We start from the raw sequence: 8,560 nt of genomic DNA, 5'->3' as shown, positions 1-8,560 counted from the left end.
GATTTACGTGAACTCGGCGCAAGGCAGATCTTTCCGACATAGGCTTGAGAATCTTACGGGAACACTTGTACTGTTTCTAAATTAAGTGTAGGCGTGGGAGGGGGGTGCTTCCCGCGCACTAATAACAGCACGCTTGCCAATTGTGGATGCTAATCATTCGCTTGTATCTTCCTAGACACATCTGCTGGCTGTGAATTATTCCACTCGCATGGCAAGGTGCGCATGTAGGTGTGTTAAAAATTCTGGAGGCACTGGGTATTGATCCCAGTACCTCTCGCATACTAAGCGAGCGCTCTACCATCTGAGCTACGCCCGCCTCCCGAAGACTAATGGTGCTACATACAGCCATATAGACGACACAGACCCTTGCACTCCCATTATTCAGCAGACAAACATTACTCTCTATGTATCCGTTAGGGTGTCTTTCAGGTTTCGTGCATTCTGTATCGAATCGTAGTTGGCCACAATGAAAGTGGCACGTATAACGTAGAAAATAGAGTTCGGACACCGCTCTGAGTAAGACGAACGTGTTGTCCACCCTCTAGACTTCAATGAGGTTAAGCCGTGATACCTAAGACAGATCTGCACTCGATGACACCTCGATAACAGCCGGTCCCCACACTTACATCTTGCTCTCCTTACGTCAGTATACATCATATCAGTCTGTGACGCTGGCTTTGCAACATCTTGCGTGCCTTTAAGTTCGCCGCCACCAACACTTACCATGCACTGACCACAAAAAATTGATGCGCCGCAGCTTGTACACTGCACCTTTCACATGCGAAGCGAACGCTCTACCAACTGAGCTACGACACATGCACGACCAAACTGCGCTATTCCCCATTCTTTGCGACTCTGATGCGCACGAACAAGATGGTTGGTTGGTTTGTAGCGGTGAAGGGAGCAGAGTACAAAGGCGCGGACACGTTCATATACACAAAAGTTCCAAGTAGTTTCGATGCTCTGGTGTTACAAATGCAAATTCCGTCTGTTTTTAACGTCTTAAATTGAAAGAGCCGTCACAAATTGCTCCGTTTTCACTCCTTGTCGACAATCATACCGCACCTGAGGTAACAAACACATCTCGAGCCCCATTGTGCACTCCATTATTCATGCCAACTCAGTGCCTCGCTCTTTACTACTGTGTACCAATCTTGTCGTCCAACTGCAAAACACTGGGCCACAACAAGTTTCCGGGTCTCCATTGCACTGCGCATACTACAAAACGCTCCCCAAACTTGGCACTCACCCACGCAGCCGACTTTTCCGACTTTCCACGACGCTCACGCTAGTGACAGCATTATTTATAGTTCGACGTCGCGCCAAAGCGAATGAGCACATTTCGCCTACGGCTTAGGCCGCCCTCCTAGTGTGGCTGCTCGGTGTCTGCAGGCAGCGAGGGTCTGCAAGCTTCCTGTGTTCGCACCTATGTCACCTGTGCTTGCTTGTCAGAGACAGACTATCGCAAAACATACAACTCACTCCATGAATTGATTGCTACGGCATCTGTTATCAGCAGTCACAACTAGTAACACCAGTAGCAGCCGACTGCACGCAAAGAATAGGAATGTGCAGTGGGATTTACGTGAACTCGGCGCAAGGCAGATCTTTCCGACATAGGCTTGAGAATCTTACGGGAACACTTGTACTGTTTCTAAATTAAGTGTAGGCGTGGGAGGGGGGTGCTTCCCGCGCACTAATAACAGCACGCTTGCCAATTGTGGATGCTAATCATTCGCTTGTATCTTCCTAGACACATCTGCTGGCTGTGAATTATTCCACTTGCATGGCAAGGTGCGCATGTAGGTGTGTTAAAAATTTTGTAGGCACTGGGTATTGATCCCAGTACCTCTCGCATACTAATCGAGCGCTCTACCATCTGAGCTACGCCCGCCCCCCCGAAGACTAATGGTGCTACATACAGCCATATAGACGAAACAGACACTTGCACTCCCATTATTCAGCAGACAAACACTACTCTCTATGTATCCGTTAGGGTGTCTTTCAGGTTTCGTGCATTCTGTATCGAATCGTAGTTGGCCACAATGAAAGTGGCACGTATAACGTTGAAAATAGAGTTCGGACACCGCTCTGAGTAAGACGAACGTGTTATCCACCCTCTAGACTTCAATGAGGTTAAGCCGTGATACCTAAGACAGATCTGCACTCGATGACACCTCGATAACAGCCGGTCCCCAGACATACATCTTGCTCTCCTTACCTCAGTATACATCACATCAGTCTGTGACGCTGGCTTTGCAACATCTTGCGTGCCTTTAGGTTCGCCGCGACCAACACTTACCATGCACTGACCACAAAAAATGGAGGCGCCGCGGCTTGAATCCTGCACCTTTCACATGCGAAGCGAACGCTCTACCAACTGAGCTACGCCACATGCACGACCAAACTGCGCTATTCCCCATTCTTCGACTCTGATGCGCACGGACACGATGGTTGGTTGGTTTGTAGCGGTGAAGGGAGCAGAGTACAAAGGGGCGGACACGTTCATATACACAAAAGTTCCAAGTAGTTTCGATGCTCTGGTATTACAAATGCAAATTCCGTCTGTTTTTAACGTCTCAAATTGAAAGAGCCGTCACAAATTGCTCCGTTTTCACTCCTTGTCGACAATCATACAGCACCTGAGGTAACAAACACATCTCGAGCCCCATTGTGCACTCCATTATTCATGCCAACTCAGTGCCTCGCTCTTTACTACTGTGTACCAATCTTGTCGTCCAACTGCAAAACACTGGGCCACAACAAGTTTCCGGGTCTCCATTGCACTGCGCATACTACAAAACGCTCCCCAAACTTGGCACTCACCCACGCAGCCGACTTTTCCGACTTTCCACGACGCTCACGCTAGTGACAGCATTATTTATAGTTCGACGTCGCCCCAAAGCGAATGAGCACATTTCGCCTACGGCTTAGGCCGCCCTCCTAGTGTGGCTGCTCGGTGTCTGCAGGCAGCGAGGGTCTGCAAGCTTCCTGTGTTCGCACCTATGTCACCTGTGCTTGCTTGTCAGAGACAGACTATCGCAAAACATACAACTCACGCCATGAATTGATTGCTACGGCACCTGTTATCAGCAGTCACAACTAGCAACACCAGTAGCAGCCGACTGCACGCAAAGAATGGGAATGTGCAGTGTGAGTTACGTGAACTCGGCGCAAGGCAGATCTTTCCGACATAGGCTTGAGAATCTTACGGGAACACTTGTACTGTTTCTAAATTAAGTGTAGGCGTGGGAGGAGGGTGCTTCCCGCGCACTAATAACAGCACGCTTGCCAATTGTGGATGCTAATCATTCGCTTGTATCTTCCTAGACACATCTGCTGGCTGTGAATTATTCCACTTGCATGGCAAGGTGCGCATGTAGGTGTGTTAAAAATTCTGGAGGCACTGGGTATTGATCCCAGTACCTCTCGCATACTAAGCGAACGCTCTACCATCTGAGCTACGCCCGCCCCCCGGATGACTAATGGTGCTACATACAGCCATATAGACGACACAGACCCTTGAACTCCCATTATTCAGCAGACAAACACTACTCTCTATGTATCCGTTAGGGTGTCTTTCAGGTTTCGTGCATTCTGTATCGAATCGTAGTTGGCCACAATGAAAGTGGCACGTATAACGTTGAAAATAGAGTTCGGACACCGCTCTGAGTAAGACGAACGTGTTGTCCACCCTCCAGACTTCAATGAGGTTAAGCCGTGATACCTAAGACAGATCTGCACTCGATGACACCTCGATAACAGCCGGTCCCCACACTTACATCTTGCTCTCCTTACGTCAGTATACATCATATCAGTCTGAGACGCTGGCTTTGCAACATCTTGCGTGCCTTTAGGTTCGCCGCGACCAACACTTACCATGCACTGACCACAAAAAATGGAGGCGCCGCGGCTTGAACCCTGCACCTTTCCCATGCGAAGCGAACGCTTTACCAACTGAGCTACGCCACATGCACGACCAAACTGCGCTATTCCCCATTCTTCAACTCTGATGCGCACGGACACGATGGTTGGTTGGTTTGTAGCGGTGAAGGGAGCAGAGTACAAAGACGCGGACACGTTCATATACACAAAAGTTCCAAGTAGTTTCGATGCTCTGGTATTACAAATGCAAATTCCGTCTGTTTTTAACGTCTTAAATTAAAAGAGCCGTCACAAATTGCTCCGTTTTTACTCCTTGTCGACAATCATACAGCACCTGAGGTAACAAACACATCTCGAGCCCCATTGTGCACTCCATTATTCATGCCAACTCAGTGCCTCGCTCTTTACTACTGTGTACCAATCTTGTCGTCCAACTGCAACACACTGGGCCACAACAAGTTTCCGCGTCTCCATTGCACTGCGCATACTACAAAACGCTCCCCAAACTTGGCACTCACCCACGCAGCCGACTTATCCGACTTTCAACGACGCTCACGCTAGTGACAGCATTATTTATAGTTCGACGTCGCGCCAAAGCGAATGAGCACATTTCGCCTACGGCTTAGGCCGCCCTCCTAGTGTGGCTGCTCGGTGCCTGCAGGCAGCGAGGGTCTGCTAGCTTCCTGTGTTCGCACCTATGTCACCTGTGCTTGCTTGTCTGAGACAGACTATCGCAAAACATACAACTCACTCCATGAATTGATTGCTACGGCATCTGTTATCAGCAGTCACAAGTAGCAACACCAGTAGCAGCCGACTGCACGCAAAGAATAGGAATGTGCAGTGGGATTTACGTGAACTCGGCGCAGGGCAGATCTTTCCGACATAGGCTTGAGAATCTTAGGGAAACACTTGTACTGTTTCTAAATTAAGTGTAGGCATGGGAGGAGGGTGCTTCCCGCGCACTAATAACAGCACGCTTGCCAATTGTGGATGCTAATCATTCGCTTGTATCTTCCTAGACACTTCTGCTGGCTGTGAATTATTCCACTTGCATGGCAAGGTGCGCATGTAGGTGTGTTAAAAATTCTGGAGGCACTGGGTATTGATCCCAGTACCTCTCGCACACTAATTGAGCGCTCTACCATCTGAGCCACGCCCGCCCCCCGAAGACTAATGGTGCTACATACAGCCATATAGACGACACAGACCCTTGCACTCCCATTATTCAGCAGACAAACACTACTCTCTATGTATCTGTTAGGGTGTCTTTCAGGTTTCGTTCATTCTGTATCGAATCGTAGTTGGCCACAATGAAAGTGGCACGTATAACGTTGAAAATAGAGTTCGGACACCGCTCTGAGTAAGACGAACGTGTTGTCCACCCTCTAGACTTCAATGAGGTTAAGCCGTGATACCTAAGACAGATCTGCACTCGATGACACCTCGATAACAGCCGGTCCCCACACTTACATCTTGCTCTCCTTACGTCAGTATACATCATATCAGTCTGTGACGCTGGCTTTGCAACATCTTGCGTGCCTTTAGGTTCGCCGCGACCAACACTTACCATGCACTGACCACAAAAAATGGAGACGCCGCGGCTTGAACCCTGCACCTTTCACATGTGAAGCGAACGCTCTACCAACTGAGCTGCGCCACATGCACGACCAAACTGCGTTATTCCCCATTCTTTGCGACTCTGATGCGCACGTACACGATGGTTGGTTGGTTTGTAGCGGTGAAGGGAGCAGAGTACAAAGGCGCGGACACGTTCATATACACAAATGTTCCAAGTAGTTTCGATGCTCTGGTATTACAAATGCAAATTCCGTCTGTTTTTAACGTCTTAAATTGAAAGAGCCGTCACAAATTACTTCGTTTTCACTCCTTGTCGACAATCTTACAGCACCTGACGTAACAAACACATTTCGATCCCCATTGTGCACTCCATTATTCATGCCAATTCAGTGCCTCGCTCTTTACTACTGTGTACCAATCTTGTCGTCCAACTGCAAAACACTGGGCCACAACAAGTTTCCGCGTCTCCATTGCACTGTGCATACTACAAAACGCTCCCCAATCTTGGCACTCACCCACGCAGCCGACTTTTCCGACATTCCACGACGCTCACGCAACGTTCACGCTAGTGACAGCATTATTTATAGTTCGACGTCGCGCCAAAGCGAATGAGCACATTTCGCCTACGGCTTAGGCCGCCCTCCTAGTGTGGCTGCTCGGTGTCTGCAGGCAGCGAGGGCCTGCAAGCTTCCTGTGTTCGCACCTATGTCACCTGTGCTTGCTTGTCAGAGACAGACTATCGCAAAACATACAACTCACGCCATGAATTGATTGCTACGGCATCTGTTATCAGCAGTCACAACTAGCAACACCAGTAGCAGCCGACTGCACGCAAAGAATAGGAATGTGCAGTGGGATTTAGGTGAACTCGGCGCAAGGCAGATCCTTCCGACATAGGCTTGAGAATCTTACGGGAACACTTGTACTGTTTCTAAATTAAGTGTAGGCGTGGGAGGAGGGTGCTTGCCGCGCACTAATAACAGCACGCTTGCCAATTGTAGATGCTAATCATTCGCTTGTATCTTCCTAGACACATCTGCTGACTGTGAATTATTCCACTTGCATGGTAAGGTGCGCATGTAGGTGTGTTAAAAATTCTGGAGGCACTGGGTATTGATCCCAGTACCTCTCGCATAGTAAGCGAGCGCTCTACCATCTGAGCTACGCACGCCCCCCGGATGACTAATGGTGCTACATACAGCCATATAGACGACACAGACCCTTGAACTCCCATTATTCAGCAGACAAACACTACTCTCTATGTATCCGTTAGGGTGTCTTTCAGGTTTCGTGCATTCTGTATCGAATCGTAGTTGGCCACAATGAAAGTGGCACGTATAACGTTGAAAATAGAGTTCGGACACCGCTCTGAGTAAGACGAACGTGTTGTCCACCCTCCAGACTTCAATGAGGTTAAGCCGTGATACCTAAGACAGATCTGCACTCGATGACACCTCGATAACAGCCGGTCCCCACACTTACATCTTGCTCTCCTTACGTCAGTATACATCATATCAGTCTGAGACGCTGGCTTTGCAACATCTTGCGTGCCTTTAGGTTCGCCGCGACCAACACTTACCATGCACTGACCACAAAAAATGGAGGCGCCGCGGCTTGAACCCTGCACCTTTCACATGCGAAGCAAACGCTCTACCAACTGAGCTACGCCACATGCACGACCAAACTGCGCTATTCCCCATTCTTCGACTCTGATGCGCACGGACACGATGGTTGGTTGGTTTGTAGCGGTGAAGGGAGCAGAGTACAAAGGCGCGGACACGTTCATATACACAAAAGTTCCAAGTAGTTTCGATGCTCTGGTATTACAAATGCAAATTCCGTCTGTTTTTAACGTCTTAAATTAAAAGAGCCGTCACAAATTGCTCCGTTTTCACTCCTTGTCGACAATCATACAGCACCTGAGGTAACAAACACATCTCGAGCCCCATTGTGCACTCCATTATTCATGCCAACTCAGTGCCTCGCTCTTTACTACTGTGTACCAATCTTGTCGTCCAACTGCAACACACTGGGCCACAACAAGTTTCCGCGTCTCCATTGCACTGCGCATACTACAAAACGCTCCCCAAACTTGGCACTCACCCACGCAGCCGACTTTTCCGACTTTCCACGACGCTCACGCTAGTGACAGCATTATTTATAGTTCGACGTCGCGCCAAAGTGAATGAGCACATTTCGCCTACGGCTTAGGCCGCCCTCCTAGTGTGGCTGGTCGGTGTCTGCAGGCAGCGAGGGCCTGCTAGCTTCCTGTGTTCGCACCTATGTCACCTGTGCTTGCTTGTCAGAGACAGACTATCGCAAAGCATACAACTCACGCCATGAATTGATTGCTACGGCATCTGTTATCAGCAGTCACAACTAGCAACACCTGTAGCAGCCGACTGCACGCAAAGAATAGGAATGTGCAGTGGGATTTAGGTGAACTCGGCGCAAGGCAGATCTTTCCGACATAGGCTTGAGAATCTTACGGGAACACTTGTACTGTTTCTAAATTAAGTGTAGGCGTGGGAGGAGGGTGCTTGCCGCGCACTAATAACAGCACGCTTGCCAATTGTGGATGCTAATCATTCGCTTGTATCTTCCTAGACACATCTGCTGACTGTGAATTATTCCACTTGCATGGTAAGGTGCGCATGTATTTGTGTTAAAAATTCTGGAGGCACTGGGAATTGATCCCAGTACCTCTCGCATACTAAGCGAGCGCTCTACCATCTGAGCTACGCCCGCCCCCCGGATGGCTAATTGTGCTACATACAGCCATATAGACGACACAGACCCTTGAACCCCCATTATTCAGCAGACAAACACTACTCTCTATGTATCCGTTAGGGTGTCTTTCAGGTTTCGTGCATTCTGTATCGAATCGTAGTTGGCCACAATGAAAGTGGCACGTATAACGTTGAAAATAGAGTTCGGACACCGCTCTGAGTAAGACGAACGTGTTGTCCACCCTCCAGACTTCAATGAGGTTAAGCCGTGATACCTAAGACAGATCTGCACTCGATGACACCTCGATAACAGCCGGTCCCCACACTTACATCTTGCTCTCCTTACGTCAGTATACATCATATCA

General features: G+C 48.9%; 1 non-coding gene across 1 annotated transcript; it reads right to left on the bottom strand.

Annotated features, from left to right (window-relative positions):
* Nucleotides 1–8,141: 8,141 nt before the first annotated feature.
* Nucleotides 8,142–8,215, bottom strand: Trnat-agu (transfer RNA threonine (anticodon AGU)). Its single transcript has one exon. It is a non-coding gene; the product is annotated as a tRNA-Thr (tRNA).
* Between the last annotated feature and the right edge of the window lie 345 nt (nt 8,216–8,560).

This window comes from Schistocerca gregaria, chromosome 10 (genome assembly GCF_023897955.1).
Source record: "Schistocerca gregaria isolate iqSchGreg1 chromosome 10, iqSchGreg1.2, whole genome shotgun sequence".
NCBI classification, from domain to species: domain Eukaryota; kingdom Metazoa; phylum Arthropoda; class Insecta; order Orthoptera; family Acrididae; genus Schistocerca; species Schistocerca gregaria.
The sequence above is the reverse complement of the archived record's forward strand: the minus strand, read 5'-3'. Positions and strand labels throughout refer to the sequence as shown.